At 37.1% G+C, this 15,427-nt stretch overlaps 1 protein-coding gene across 1 annotated transcript in view; it reads right to left on the bottom strand.

Annotated features, from left to right (window-relative positions):
- NKAIN2 (sodium/potassium transporting ATPase interacting 2) overlaps positions 1 to 15,427 on the bottom strand; it is a 2,790,781-nt gene that overhangs the window by 1,813,772 nt on the left and 961,582 nt on the right. The window lies entirely within an intron of this gene.

Here is a 15,427-nt window from a genome sequence, read left to right as displayed (position 1 = left end):
GATTATATTAAAATGTGAAAAGCCTTAAAATAGAACAATTGGAATTTAAGAACAAATTTTGAGGAAAAAGCAAAGTTTTATGGAAAGTGGATATAACAAGATTTATGCATTCATATTGGCTGAGTTAATGGGTTGAATACAAAAAGAAAGTTAAGAGTTAATGAAAGAATGGAAAATGTATTTAAGACTAATACAAAAATATATAATGAGAGGAAGGAAACATTATGGGACTTGATGGAAAAGAAAGATAAAAATTATATGGAAATGGAGAAGGAAATTTATGAACAAAATAAGAGAATTATGGAACAGTTATGTAGGGTGTCTCAGTAATGCAGAGGATAGTATTGTTGCCTCACAGCAAGAGCTTCCCAGTTTGATTTTTGGCTGGGGAGCCCTCTTTTGGGAGTCTGCATGTCCTCCCTGGGTTTGCATGGGTTTCCTCTGAGTGTTCCAGTTTCCTTCCATGTTCCAAAGACATGCAGTAGGTGGACTGGGCACTCTAAATTAGCCATAAGTGCAAGTGTGTGGTACGAAAGAACAGCCATAGCAGGGCTAGCCACCCAGTGGTGTGAACCTTAGAATTAGATGATTTTCACTGTTGAAATGACACCCCAACCTCATGTGTACAAAAATGGGAAAAGGGGTTTTGGATGGAATCAGGTCATTTTATGTATCTATGTAATGTGGACCTGTCTCTTTTAAATACATTTTTATTTATATTTTTCTGTGCTGCAAATTAGAATAAAAGTTGAGGCAGGTTAATTTTGCTAATACCAGACATCCTGACTATGTAACTGATTGCACTGTACAAGAACACTTTCTTTTAATACACTAAATACTATTGAAATGTGTAATTCAACTAATATAACATTTGTGTTGCCGTGCCTCTTTTGGAGACATAGTCATTGCCTCCAAAAGATTGTCTGTATTCTGGGATGTTTACCTTTTAGAACATTTGCTGAGATATACATGATACTGGCACTTGCTTGTCTTCCTGGCCCCTTCCTATTTCAAATGATACCTGGTAAATGACAGCTAAAAAAGTGTCCGTGTCTTGACCCTAACTGGAGTAGACTGCACTGGCAAATAATGCCCCTGTTTAGTAACTGCAGGTTTAACAATAGTTATATCTATTGCAATATTCTTCTTAACAATGTTTTTTTAGCCCTACCAGGATAGGATGGAAGGTCTTGCAGTAGTCTGGAGCTAATTTAGTGCTCTTAACGTCTTCATATGGCTTTTGGTCTTTATCTTGTCACTCTGGACATTCAGACCATACATGCCTCATATAGTTACACTGGCGGCATTTTACTCCAAGCTAGGGTGTCTCTTTTGCCCCCATAACCTTCTGTGGAGTTTTAGACTGTCTATATGGATTCTCTTATTCCCAAGTGTAGAACTGAGTATCATTTTCTGTACATTTGCTCCCTGGTAGATGGACAGTGGGCCCACTTTTTAACAATTTCCTTGTAGTGTTATACTCCCAGTCAGATAAACATACTCATGTTCTCATTGTAACCAGTGCCTGCTCTCTTATCAAAAAGGTCACCCAACATTTTAAAGTCATAACATTGCATCCACACAGCCATACCTATTTCTGCAATTAATTCCCTAATACTGTCCTCTGCCTTTCACCTTTACTTTCTAAAAATATTCCTGTAATCTTCAGGAGTAACCATAAAACATGTAAATAAGCAGTGTTTAACTACCATATTTACAACAGTCCCTATCAGTCATTTTATAAAAGGCAGGCAGTGCCTTACCTATGAAAAGAGGAGGAGTTAATAACGTCAGACATTGCTCCTGCTCAGTTTGGTGCTTATTATATACCCTTTCTAATGTGCAAACAAACCATCAAAGTCATCCAGCTGTTTATACTGATGAAATAATTTAGTACTGACCATGGCATCTAAAGATTGTCTCTACCCTATTAATCAAATACGCTTGAGGATCAGCCAACATTTTTCTCTCTTGCTGGCACTGTTTTTCCCTTTCTTCTAATTCTCCTCACTCTCTTCCCATCTTAAGCAGTTTATTTCTTTCGGCTGCTTTAAGACATCTTGCTTCTAGCTGTAATATTTTAAGTCTAATATTTTAGTTCAAGGTGGACTTTCAGATGATCTTAGGATGACTGAGTTGCTTCGATGTATGTTTTGCACTCCCAGGCACTTCCAGACTATTTCCAGTTTTAGTGGACTGAGTCTTCATCCTGGGTCATACTGACATGACATTTTGTTTACTTTATGTTGTTTAGCCAACTGCAGCACTGACATTTTTCATACACCACAAAGTTCATTTCTGCATGTTTCCTAACTACTCTGACTAAAATAATAAAATAATTTATTTGCAACATGCTTTCCTATTGATTTACCTTGTGATTACAAGAGTATGTTTTCTGGTTAAAAAAATGTTTTACGGACTAATACAATATATCACACTACTGCCATCAGACATGTGTAAAGATCTGGTATATAAATTATAGCACTTGCCACCAAATGATATGTGACAAGCAAAGGTGTGATCTCATGAAATACACAATTGCGGTCCAATTAGTATGTAAGTGACAACTGGACTTAAGGGCATATGGTAAAAGTGCAGTGCTTTCTCAGGTAATAGCCAGCACTTGCTGCACTATAATAAGCTTTATATTAGATATTATATTATTATTTATATTAGCACCTTTAGACTAGAGTTGTATCCCTTGCTCCCCAGTTGTACACCCACCTTAGAGCCCATTATCTTCCACTGTAGTCTTACAAACATAATTGCAACTTGTCCAAAATAATTTTGCTCATAAATACCTATTCCAATATCTCCCAGATGGCATCACAAATGATGACTCTCCATTAATCAATCCTCTCCCTAATTTATGGTTTCCAATATCTTCAAGATGGCATCACAAATGATAACTCTACATTACCCAATCCTCTCCGTAATTTATGGTTTCCAATACCTTCCAGATGACATCACAAATGATAACTCTCCATTACCCAATCCTCTCCCTAATTTATGGTTTCCAATACTTTCCAGATGACATCAGAAATTATAACTCTCCATTACCCAATCCTCTCCCTAATTTATGTTTGCATCACAACCAGAAGTACTACCCTGAAAAATCTAGGAGCACAGATTGCTGTTTACCTTTAAAACAAGACCATATTTAAATATTTGAATGGTAGCATTTAGTTAGGTAGGTATCAGTAAACACTGAAAAAGAATGTGTGTCTGTGCATCTAAAGGCAGCTGAATAACATAAATAGCTCACATAGTGCAATAGCTGTAATGGATCAAAATAGAGATACTTCCAGACACCAGAAGTAATCAAAATATTAAATAATTTATTAAAACAGTAAATGGTTAAGCACTTTTGTCTATCTAAGCTGCAGACTTCACCAGAACCATTAACTCATCCAGTTTGTCATTTAAATAAAAAAAAAAAATAAACAGGTCATGTCACTGGTTCACTTTCTTTTAAAGAAACATTAGTTAATTTAATCTAACATTCAGACACATATTAAATCAGACACATGGATAAAATCAACCATATGAGCTAAAATTCATCACTTGCCACTAAATAACCATAGTGATAGCAAAAACTGAGAAACCAATAAACAATAATCTAGAAAGTAAATAAGGATATAAATAAATTATAATGTTAATGCTCTTTGCTTTACCCAAGGGACTATAGAGATGTGATCATTAAATCCTGGAATGTTAGAAGCATCCAAATTCAGTTGCCAGAACAATTCTCTGATTTCTAACCAGTTCTTCCAATCACCTCCCATTTCAATAGGGGAAACCTCTTCCAAAATCCAACACTGGAATTTTTATACAAAGAACAAGTCAAAATATGTTTAAAGAGAGAACTTTTTGTATTTTTCTTAAGAATGCCGTAATTGTGTTTGTAAATGTGTTTACATAAGGATCTACTTCTTAGCAGTCTTTGGGGACAGATCTCTCATAAATATTTTCAGTTCCACCACTCACATCCTAAAGGATTAGTTGGACTTCTTACCTCAGAATAAGCAACCATTTTACACACAGGATACTATCTTTATAACAGTAGATGATACTGATTTATTCACCAGAATCCCTCATCAAGTGGGTTTACATGCATTTTATACAGCCTTATTAGAATTGACTAAATATGATTTTAAATTTATTACATTTTTAGAGGATTGTATGGAAATGATTTTATATAACCGTTACATATTCTTTGAAGGTGAATATTACAAACAAATACAAGGAGTAGCAATGGGTGCAGCATGCACACCAATATATGCCAACCTAATAATGTTTGGATGGAAGAGGAAATTTATTTTTAATTCAATTTATATCAATAAATGGACTTTAAATGTCAAGTACCAGAATGATCTATTCTTCCTCTGGATAGGTGATGAGGAAGATATCTTGGAATTTCTCAATTATTTTAATAAGACAAACAAGTTCTTAAGGTTCACTCATCAAATTCAGTACAATTTTGCTAATTATTTTGATGTTACTGTTATAAAGAATATTAACTCAAGAAATTTGATTCTACAATTTTTAGGAAGGAGACATTTTTGAACACTTATCTTCATTTTACCAGCTGCCACCCACAAGTATGTAAAAGAAGTGTTGTAAAAGGGTAGTTATTCTGTAAAGCTAGAATGTGTTCAAATTTTGAACTTTTTACTATTGACGTTGAGGTTATAGCTAAGATTTTCTCAAAAGTATTAAGTATGCTATCGATCAGATTTGGTGTGTGAAATTCTACCCACTTCTAGGTTCAGATATTAAACAGACTACATTATCTTTAACTGACATACAAATGAATGATTTTCAAACCTCCTTTGTTATTAAGTACAATTCACTTGTAAAAGTGATTATAAACTATGAATGAACAACTGGAAGTTATTTAAAATAGACCTGGATCTTTATAAGGCAGTGGGAGACAAACACATATAATTCACATATAAGATGGATAAAAACCTGAAATGTGTCTTTCAATGTCAAGAAAACATATACACACAAATGTCTGCAGGGCATAACTGCCCCTGTGGTTGTTGTAAACAATGTCTTTACGTATTGGTTGAGGATGCTATTGTATTTTTAGACAAACAAATACAGTTGGTGAAAGGATACTTTTCCCCTAAGGGTGTTGTTTATGTGGCTTTATGAACAGGGTGTAGACATTTTTACATTTATAAAACTGACAGAACCTTACATAAATGCATTACGAACATAATTACAACATTCTTAAAAAAATACAAGTTGTGTCTTTAAACATACTTTGACTTGTTCTTTGTACAAAAATTCCAGTTTAGGATATTGGAAGTAGTTTCTTTTAATGAAAGGGGAGGTGACTGGGAGAACTGCTTGGAAATCAGAGAATTGTTCTGTCATCTAAATTTGGATGCTTTTATCATCCCAGAACTTAAAGGAGAACTCCACCCAAAAGTCAAGTTTTTCTTTCCAAAAAGTGTTTTTCTTCCCTGTATCCAAGACTAAATACTTCACTTATAGAAAAAACAATTTAATAATTATGTTTGCCTTTCCTTCCAGCATCTGTCTTATCTGTTTCATCACAACAGCCACTGAGTGGCACAGTAATTAAGTTAGAACACTTACCCTAATAACAGAGCCATTAAGAAAACAACATTTAATTATGCCTTATCAGTTACTGATTGCCAGCGTCACACCTCAGATAAATAGCGTACCCTGGAGTCTAAACAAATTCAGGGCTTTCAGGCTTAGTTTTTAGATGCAAATGTATTTCTCTATAAGAAAACTCAGTGCCACAAAGAAAGAAAGCAAATATGTTAATCTAACTTCTTACGTTGTCAGTATATGATTTTGCATTTCTATACTACTTCAAAAACATTATGCATACTACATATTTACTGAAATGCAAGCATAATATAAATTATTTTACTTTTTATATAATTGTCTATGATTTTTAATTCAACATAGCTTTTGCACAACCTAGTTCAGCTTTCCTGCATTTCTCTTATAAAACAACAGTTACATTTTTGCTTTTTTTTCCATTTCAGAGACCTAACAAAACAAGCATATAAATAAAGATGGCAGATTTCAGAGTCAGAAGATACAAACATACACACACACACACACACACACACATATACATATGTGTGTATGTATATTTATATAAATATATATACATACATATATATATATATATATATATATATATATATATATATATATATTTTGCATTTGTTAACCGGAAAAGTCCACTTGGCCTAGAAAGAGCCCATTTTCAGTGGAGGCCCAGGGAGAAAAGTTCCACAAAGTTACATCCAATGAAGTTATTAAAAAGATAAATAGATTAATACAAATAAAAGGTATAAAGTAGCAGTATCATATATATATCCATGTTCAACCTCTTTTTCCTATTTTACACATGGGGTCTTGGTGTTATTTCAATAGTGACAATCATCTCGAGCCAAGGTTTACACTGCCTGGTAGCCCTGCCATAGTAGTTCAGCCTTACCACTCACTAGCACACACACTCACACCTATGGCCAATTTAGAGTGTCTAGTCCACCTACTGCGTGTCTTTGAAATGTAGGAGGAAACCGAGCACCCAGAGGAAAGCCACATGACTACAGAGAGGACATGCACAGAAGGTACCCCAGCCAAGAATTGAACTGGATAACCTCTTGCTGTTAGACAACAAAGCAAATCGCTGCACTACTGTGACCGTCCCAAATATATATGTATATATTTATGTGATCTCACAGTTAGAATATATAATTTGCAGGTGGTGAGGTTGCGCAACCCCCTATATGGGGGGTGCAGGGCTGCCTGCCCCCTGAAAAAAAATGATATCTTCTTTTTAACTTTGTTTGAAGGTTTTTGCATGTGTCGATATTAATGCTTGGTGCATACTTAATAGCATGTTGACTTACATAACGTTGATCATTTGGTTTTGACATAATTCGCGTCAGTGTTAGTGCTGCTCAATAAAGATAAGTAAATATATAAATATATATATATATATATATATATATATATATATATATATATATACATACATATGTGCATACATGTATGATCAATTAAGCCATAAGGAAAAAAGAAAAAGAAAAACAGAACTAGTGCCCAAGGATAATATAAATAGAAGATTCTATTTCCATGAAACTTAATTAACATCCTCAGATTCACATACTAGAATCAGAGAGATTAACTGATTCCAAATATCAGTGCAAGATAGGATGAATATAGCTTACCAGGTATTTCAGTTTAGGCCTTTTCAGCTATAGCAGCCCTTTATCTGATGAAATTAGCTATCTTATCAAGGTATAAGGTACCAGCACTTCCTTTAAATAAAAAGGACCTAGACCAGGAAGGGCATAATAGATAAGCATCAGAATCTTTCTGGTCCCATCTAGCAGCAACTGCCAGAAGAGCATATGCCACAAAAAAGTCATTATATGATATGCATATTGTATTCCCATAAACCCTCAGCAGCCTTGCTGCCAAATGTTATACTTGTTGGACCTAAGCAAGTTCGCTGTCAACCTGAAGAAAAGAGTACTGAATTATTCCACTGCATGGCTCAGCCTTACTGATCCAGCTATGAAATAATGTACCTGGGTTGGGCTACTAAAGTGTCATGCCTTGACCATTGCTGAAATCTGGTTCTTCACTATCAGCCTGCCAGCAAGAATAGCACCCACATGATGAACACAAGACACAAAATTGTAGTTTATTCCCATCACATGTTGTAGGGGAGATAGATGCAACAGATGGATGGATGGATGGATGGATAACGGCATGCATTAGGAATAACTCAGTCTTAGCTGGACTTTCCCCCAATCACCTTTGCACCCTCTTCTGATAGAATGCAACTAGTCTGAGGGTATTAGAACCCAATACAGGTTACGGTGTAAATGAAATGTAAAGCCTAGTATTATCAACATAAGACCCATACAAAATACCTGATTGGACAGCCCAGTTAGTATCATAAGACCCATACAAAATACCTGATTGGACAGCCCAGTTAGTATCATAAGACTGATACAAAATACCTGATTGGACAGCCCAGTTAGTATCATAAGACTGATACAAAATACCTGATTGGACAGCCCAGTTAGTATCATATGACTGATACAAAATACCTGATTGGACAGCCCATTTAGGATCATAAGACTGATACAAAATACCTGACTGGACAGCCCAGTTAGTATCATAAGACTGATACAAAATACCTGATTGGACAGCCCAGTTAGTATCATAAGACTGATACAAAATACCTGATTGGACAGCCCATTTAGGATCATAAGACTGATACAAAATACCTGACTGGACAGCCCATTTAGGATCATAAGACTGATACAAAATACCTGACTGGACAGCCCAGTTAGTATCATAAGACTGATACAAAATACCTGACCGGACAGCCCAGTTAGTATCATAAGACTGATACAAAATACCTGACTGGACAGCCCAGTTAGTATCATAAGACTGATACAAAATACCTGATTGGACAGCCCAGTTAGTATCATAAGACTGATACAAAATACCTGACTGGACAGCCCAGTTAGTATCATAAGACTGATACAAAATACCTGATTGGACAGCCCAGTTAATATCATGAGACTGATACAAAATACCTGACTGGACAGCCCAGTTAGTATACAGATCATAAATCGAGCATATCCAAACAGAAAAAAGTCCAGACACTGCAGTCTCCATGAGACTTGTATCTTCTGACTCCATTTCACTTCTGCCATCTATTGGAAAATGGAGGACTACATATATAAATTAAATACAACTTCACCAAGACCCTCCCTCCAAAAAGAAATATTTCAAATGTCAAGGATGTTGTATAGAAGTCTGAAGAGAAGAGATTTATGCTTACCAGCAATATGATCAGCCTTACAACCTATAACCATGTATCTAAACTCACTTTTGCAGAATGCACCAACTTTATAGAGAATAAAAAGCATGCAGCGATTCCAATGAGCAATATAAACATTTCCAAATTAAAATGTGTCCTGCCTTTTCTCACATGCTAAATCTTCCTCTTATTCAGAAGTCCACAAATAAAAAAAAAGTAGCACGTAACTCTCCTATCTAAAAAGATAAATTCATAAAAAATATACATGGGAAAACACAGTATAATGTCTCACATTATTAAGTGACTTCATTCCTCAGATATTCACTTAAAATGAGAAGTTTTATGAGGAACAGACAAAATGATCAGCATTATCAGGAAGGTCCTGCAAATGGCTGGGCAGTTCAGACTTGCTTTCTGGCAATACCGTAGATCACACTACAGGTAATCGTACCTTCCTAGTGTCCACACTTAAACATAATTTCATCATATTTTTCTCCTGTTCCTCTCAGTAAAAATTTCTATTAGTGAAAAATTACAGATGTTAAAGTTTCATTCAAGTTACGCACGCATGCACACACACACACACACACACACACACACACACACACACACACACACACACACACACACACACACACACACACACACACATCACACACACACACATTAAGGAGCTCTGTCTACAAGTATGGAAATGATGGCATATTGCAACAGGCTACCCAAAAGAGCAAATGAAAACCTAAATGTGCAGATTACTACATATAAACCCACAGTCTGCAATATATTGTTGATATAGCAATAGAAATAACTAAAGAAAGCAGTACCAGTTAGTATACACTCATACAACCATAGAGCATTTAACAAGCTTTTCTAATTGGCAGTAATAGTAATATAGACTTGCACACTGTTATCCCAGAGAACCTAAGCTCATTTATGCTGTGATTAGAAATACAAATGGAGGAGAAGAATAGGATCATAGGAGATTACTAGGCTATTGACCCAGAGGTCATTTTAAGTCTAGCCGTTTCAACCCAATGTAATACTGTAGCGGTACTAGTCAATACCCAAGCTTGCATTTAGTGATGACTACCTATGTCCAGGAGGGTTGTGGGCACTTTCCCCAGCAGGAATTTATGGTGCCTCATCCACTTATCCAGGTTCCTCTTCAACAGTGTCATAGAGATGTTCTGTTTCACATGAATTGGAGCTTTTCTCCTCAGGTCTCCACTGAAAATGAGCTACTAGCCCAGTCAGACACAAGCTTTCCTTACAATTGTATGCATGTGGTGGTCATAGTTAAGGTCATGGTCAACCTATGATCCCAGGTCCTTTACCACTTCATGGGTATTTAGGGTATTGTAATTGATTTGATAGTGTGAAGGGACATTGTTTGTGCCGAAGGCAATAATGATGCATTTCTATGCATTTATTTTGAGACTGTGACTAATACATCAGTTATTGGTCTGTGTGAGACCATGCTAGAGTATATTGACATCATCTGGGGATAAAAGGATTGCACCTAGTTTGCAGTTGTCTGCAAGCTTGGTCAGCCACAACCCTTTAGTTTTGAACTGAACTTCTGAGAAGTATATAACAAACAGTAAGAGGCCCAGCACTGACCCCTGTGGCACCCCTCTGGATATTTGGCGTAGGTATATGGATGATTGTTGGTTGGTTTGGCGTTCGAATGAGGAATATCTGGTGGAATTCGTATTGTATCTCAATCAGAACAAACGGGGCATAGAATTCACTCTAACTTGCAACAAGTCTGAGATCAACTTTTTGGATGTCACCATAACTCGGAATCCAGACGACACTTTACAAAGCAAAACATTTTGCAAATATCACCAATATAACAACCTACCACATGCAACCAGTATGCATCCCAACCACATCATTCAAAACATACCCAAATCTCAATTCCTCAGGATTCATAGAATCTGTTCCACAGAAGATGAATATGAAGAATCTCAACAGGATCTGGTCAATAGGTTCAGAGCTAGGGGCTACAATGAGCCTGACATCCAGGGTGCTCGACAGGTTGCCTCCAACTCAACTAGAACCTTACTTCTCACATATCATGATAAAACCCATACTGAACAGAATGAGTCCGTTCGGTTCATCACAATATTTGGACGAAACATTAACTTAATTAGAAATGTTATGTCCAAGCATTGGAACATTCTTACTGCCAATGATGAACTTACACCTTTGAATGGTGATACATGTAAGTATGGATATAGAAGAGGCAGGACACTGGGTTCTTTTTTTTCACATTTTAAAAGGGTAAGCTTAGCTGGAGCTATACATCAATTAACTATGACAAGTGATAGATTAAGGGGCAATTGTGGTCATTGTTCATCATGTCCATTTATTTTCACATCCAAACAGTTTACCAGCAAAAACACTGACAGGATATATGACATAAATTTTTTGGTAACTGTAACAGTGATTGGGTGGTGTATCTTGCAACATGCACATGTGGCTCTTTTTATGTTGGACAAACACCACGACCACTTCGTTTGCATATGTCTGAGCATCATAGTGACATACGAACCAAGAGAGAGACGAATGGTCAATACAGACATTGCCTACACCACAACTCAGCCAGATTACAGTTCACCATTATTGACAGGATTCTTGGTGACAGATCCAATAAACAAAGTTGGCACTCAATCCTTACAAAAAAAAAAAGAAAAGTATTGGATCATTAAACTGGGTACTTTGCTTTCACCTGGTTTGAATGACCATTTGTAAAATTATGTTTTATTTTAATTTTTATTTTTTATTTTTTACTTCTGTTTGTTATTAGTAACTATGGTTACTAATTATATTATATATACTATGACTAATAATGTTGTTTTATTGTATAACTTTCCATTCTCTTTTTATTTTCCATACAGGAAACTATTTGAATTTTGGGAAGAATCCTATTGGATGGTTCATGTTATATATGTATGTGTGTCACTTCACATCAGTAACTACTTTTATTCCCACTGAGGAAAGCCTGTTGGCTGAAACCGGTCTGGGATGTATGCTATTATTTGAATAAAATACTTATGTATTTACTTTACTAGTCTTGTTTGGTGCTTTTCAGTGTATTTGGTGCTGGCGTTTTTGTCTACTTGTACCAGTTCCTGCCTTGCACCTGGTCCTACTTGCAGAGGATTTTTTTCTTGACTTCCTCTTGAACAGTGTCATAGAGATGCTCTGTTTGACATGAATTGGAGCTTTTCTCCTCAGGTCTTCACTGAAAATGAGCTACTAGCCCAGTCAGACACTACCAGGTAAACAAATGAAAATAAACAAATAAATAAATAAATTGGTAGCGTGTTCTAAAGATGTGACAGCCACCGAGAGATAACTCTGTCCATCCAGCATGTTCTATTTAAGTCGTAGGTCATATTTAAGTCCCTGAAATGGGTAGCCCTAGACTCATTTAATTTATGAAATGCAGTAAGTTCATTAGGTTTGAGTCTTGGTTTCCTCTGTAGGCAAGGGCATAAGTCTCCCCTAAGAATTCTACATGATATGGTGATAGTGACAGGGATTTTAGTCGGTCTGTGTAAGGCACATATCGGAGGCCCTTGATCATTTTTTGTTAGAAATCACTAAGGTCTCTCTAATTGCTGCAGATACTTAGTACTGTATATACCAAATGGGGCATTATACTCAATTATGGGCCTGATAAGTGCTGAGTATAGTGGGGTCATAACTTCTTTTGCTCTCGAGATGATGCCTTTACTAATCAAGTGAGCTATGTGGAAAGCTTTCCTTACAATTGTACACACGTGGTGGTCATAGTTAAGGTCATGGTCAACCTGTGATCCCAGGTCCTTTACCACTTCATGGGTATTTAGGGTATTGTTATTGATTTGTTAGTGTGAAAGGATATTGTTTGTGCCAAAGGCAATAATGATGCATTTCTATGCATTCATTTTGAGACTGTGACTAATACATCAGTTGTTGGTCTGTGTGAGGCCATGCTAGAGTATATTGACATCATCTGGGGATAAAAGGATTGCACCTAGTTTGCAGCTGTCTGCAAGCTTGGTCAGCCACAACCCTTTAGTTTTGAACTGAACTTCTGAGAAGTATATAACAAACAGTAAGAGGCCCAGCACTGACCCCTGTGGCACCCCACTGGTAACAGGTCTACTGGTTGATGTGAAGTCATATACTTTGATAGTGTGTGACCTGTTTTTGAGCCAGTTGGCACATCTTACAACAAAGGGGTTTACATTCAGTTTGTTTAGTTTATCAGTAATGCCCGAGTGTGGGATTGTGTAGAAAGCCTTTGCCAAGTCTAGATAGTTGTGAGAACACAGGAGTGTGTTAGAAAGCGAGAAGAGAAGTGGATTCTGTGACTCACTTCATCCCATATCTACCTTCCCAGAATGCATAGAGAAACAGCCTGGACCCCCAAAACATCAAACTCTGCAAGGACCATGGAGTAAACGGCTGTTATCAGATGCTTAGCCGGTCTATATCGGCATTGTTCATATCAGGGAAAGGGCAGTTTGGGAAACCTTTGCGACGCAGTAGCTGGTGTTAAAAAAGCGGCTTCGGCGGGACGGAGATGCTGCTGAGTACTGCCACCTTCCACAGTTAAGAGGGGAGACTGCACCGGGAGCAGCATGGCAGCATCCGAGCTTTACACAAAGATAGTCCCCCATGCCAGATGCGCACAGCGTGGCACCTAAACTATCATCGCTGACTTGCTTGGACTCCCTCCCAGTGCGAATGCACAGACCAGCCTCCTCTCAATACCTCTGCATTTAGAGGAAAACTCCTAAAGGACTCAGGGTAAAAGACTATCCTAAGTAAAAGTATATTGTCTGATTAGCGTCTGTGGCAGGAATTAGACAGTACCAGATCTAAACACCAGGCTATTATCTTACTGGTTATCCCAGCAAAAAGAAAAAAACAGCAAGCTGACATTGAACACTGTTACCTTGGAATGTGAATATATTTGCAGTGATAAAAAAAGCCTAAACAGTAATGTATTACTGTACAAACACTTTGTGATGATAGTTTTTTGATCTGGAAAGGAAACGAGCAAAGGCTTAATGAATACATCAGGTACTTGGATAGTGCAACATTTTTTTTAAGTTTGTGGTGTAGTCCCTGACGTCAGCGAGGTTACATTACACCCTAGTGTTTTTTCCGCCATTACTTTTCCTCAATGGAGAAGCACAAGTACTGACCTGCCCTCCTGCCTGGTCGCTTTAGGGTATGTTGTAAACTGATTAAAACTTAGAGAAAACTAGGTTAATGTTTATGTGTTGCACTGTACTTCTGATGTAAACTGTGGATACACTAACACTAAGCGTGTATTTACTGCATTGAATATTTGAATACTGCTTTATGCAAATGTTTTACTTGTTAGCGTCGCTTTAGAGTTAGACCTTTTTAAACTGTGAAAACACTAAGTTAGCGCGTTAGCATTGCTTCAGAGTTAGACCTTTTTAAACTGTGAAAACACTTAGTTAGCGTGTTTTTATTGCATTGTATATTTGAATACTGCTTTACACGAGTGTTCTGCTTGTTGTGCACGCTCATACTGATGGGCTGGATGCCTCGTGGCGTTGTCTAGCATCGCTTCAGAGTTTGACCTTTTTAAACTAACAATGGAAATGTTGTGTTATATTGTGTAGAATGTGTGTTGCGCTTTTATTTTTTCTCAAATTCACTCTAAAAACCTCATCGTATTAGAGTGTTGCTCAGCCACATTTTCTAAATCTACTATTTCATTTAAAACGCTAATAATCTCTGCCTGCTTGTTAACAGCCTAGATTCATGAGTTGCTTAGCATACTTGTCTTACCTGATTAATTAGACTATCACTAAAGAGCTGTTTGTACTGTTAACTCACATAGGGCAGAAAGTCCAAATAGTTAATGTTTGGTTGAACAAGTCCTACCATTGGTAGCCACACAAAATAGTCATATTTTTACTGTCTCTTAAATATTGTGTTTAACACTGTTAAGACTATGGCAATGCTACTGTATTAATCTCACTATACTAAGGATACCTTGAAGTCTGTTACTAAAGCCACTATCTCTCTCCCTTATTCTCACTTTAGATAGTCCCCCATGCCAGATGCGCACAGCGTGGCACCTAAACTATCATCGCTGACTTGCTTGTACTCCCTCCCAGTGCGAATGCACAGACCAGCCTCCTCTCAATACCTCTGCATTTAGAGTAAAACTCCTAAAGGACTCAGGGTAAAAGACTATCCTAAGTAAAAGTATATTGTCTGATTAGCGTCTGTGGCAGGAATTAGACAGTACCAGATCTAAACACCAGGCTATTATCTTACTGGTTATCCCAGCAAAAAGAAAAAAACAGCAAGCTGACATTGAACACTGTTACCTTTAAGACCCAGGGAAACTCCTTGTGGTGTAGTCCCCGCTCCGCTTCGCCCTCGCTACGCTCGGGCTTGCTCCGCGCCCCACCCTGCCCCCTATTCCCACCCGCCCCCACTACCTCTACATTTATTAGGTCATTAAGCCCATCCCCCTTTTCACCAACCAATCACAACTGTACCTCACTCTGACTCTTCTCCCTCCCTCCCATTTCT

The sequence above is a fragment of the Protopterus annectens genome, chromosome 1.part1, assembly GCF_019279795.1.
Source record: "Protopterus annectens isolate FY-2018-M chromosome 1.part1, PAN1.0, whole genome shotgun sequence".
Classification (NCBI taxonomy): Eukaryota; Metazoa; Chordata; order Ceratodontiformes; family Protopteridae; genus Protopterus; species Protopterus annectens.
Note: the sequence above shows the minus strand (reverse complement) of the source record. Positions and strands in the feature narration are given on the sequence as shown.